Genomic DNA, 1,723 nt, shown 5'->3' with positions numbered 1-1,723 from the left:
CATCCACTTACCTAAAAAAGGCTTGAGTTTATCTTTTTTATAGCTGATTAATAATCCATTGTATAAAAGTACCACATCTCTTTTATCCATTCCTCAGTTGATGGACATTTTGGTTGCTTCCAAGATTTAGCTATGAGAAATTGTGCTGCTATGAACATGGGTGCACATATATGGCTATGCTATGATATTTTCAGTTCTGGAAAAATAATACCCAGGAGGGGAATAGCTGGCTTGAATAGGACCTCCAATCCTAGCTTTTTGAGGAATTTCCGCACACTGATTTACCAGTCTTCACTCCCACCAACAGAAGGGTTCTTTTTTCCTTAAGCTCCTCCAACCATTTGTTACTGGTTGACTTCTTGATGATAGCCATTTTTTCTGGGGTGAGATGGAATCTCAGTGTTGTTTTAATTTGCATTTCTTGAATGACCAATGATGTCAAACCTTTTTCTTTCTTTTTTTCTTTTTCTTTTCTTTTTTTGAGACAGAGCCTCACTATGCAGTTTGGGCTGGCCTTGTGCTCACTTTTATAGGACCCAGGCTGATCTTGACCTTGCAGTGATCCTCCTGTCTCAATCTCCCAAGAGCTGGGATTACAGGCATGTGACACCATGCCTGGTTCCTGAACTTTTTTCCATATATTTATTTGCCATTTGTATTTCTTTATCTGAAAAGTGTACATTCATCTCAGATGCCCATTTTATGATTGGGCCTTTGAATTTTGGGGGCCTGCTTTTTTAAATTTGTTATATGTTCTAGATAGAAGTCCTTTGTCTGAGGGACAGTTGGCTAAAATTTCTTCCCAATTCATGGGTTTACAATTCCCTTTCATACCCTAATCTTCTTCACGGTTCTTGTTTCCAGAAGAGCCACTTCCTCCTTTTCTGCCTAGAGACTCCTATTCTTTGTTTGAGATGAAGCACTGTCACCACTGTCTTCATTAGTTTCTCTCAGTTCAGAGAGAAAAATACGCAATACCCAAAGTTAAAAAGGAGAGGTTTATTTCAGCTCACGGTTTGCAGAGGTTCAGTCCACAGTTGGCTGGTCCCAAGGCAGGGTAGCATGGCAAAGGGGCATCACAAAGGAGAAAGAATCCAGGGCAGGCAGAAGGCAGCAAAGCTGCAAGCAGCAAGGGTGAAGCAACAACCCTCTTCCTGTCCCTTATACTTTATCCAGGCTACTCATACTTAGGGTGAGTAGCACTCACACGCATGGGGGACTTTCTTATATCCACTCCCAGGACTGTGCCAAACCAATCAGTGGACTAGTTTAGTAATCACACCTTTGATTCCAGCATCACACTCTAGATCTAGCCACTTCTGAAAAACCCTACCTATGACCACATGAGACTTTGTGGGGACAGCTGGACACAAGCCATAGCAACCGCCCTCTATGAGAAATTCACTCTGACTTCCACCCTAAGCCCCACCCCCCCATACTCCAAAGGCCCTTGCGCTTGCCAGGGAAGCACTTATTCCACTGAGCCATCTCCCTGGCCCCTTTTTTACTGATTTTTAGGAATTCTTTATATAGTGTGAACAGAAGTCCACTGGCAGATATTTATAGTTTGACTATCTCCCATTTCTTTGTGGGTTGCCTATTCACTACTATAATCATCTTTTGCTTACAGAAGAACTGAATTTCAATGTATCATAGTTTATCAACTTTTGCTTTTGTGGTTGGAGCTTTCTGTATCCTGTTTAAGAAATATTGTCTATGTCAG

General features: G+C 41.6%; 1 protein-coding gene across 2 annotated transcripts in view; it reads right to left on the bottom strand.

The window, feature by feature from the left end:
* The window catches only part of CUNH2orf80 (chromosome unknown C2orf80 homolog), a 32,095-nt gene that overhangs the window by 5,436 nt on the left and 24,936 nt on the right, over positions 1–1,723 (bottom strand). The gene's annotated exons all lie outside the window — the stretch shown is intronic.

Source organism: Octodon degus, unplaced genomic scaffold (genome assembly GCF_000260255.1).
Source record: "Octodon degus isolate 3935 unplaced genomic scaffold, OctDeg1.0 scaffold00016, whole genome shotgun sequence".
Classification (NCBI taxonomy): domain Eukaryota; kingdom Metazoa; phylum Chordata; class Mammalia; order Rodentia; family Octodontidae; genus Octodon; species Octodon degus.
Note: the sequence above shows the minus strand (reverse complement) of the source record. Positions and strands in the feature narration are given on the sequence as shown.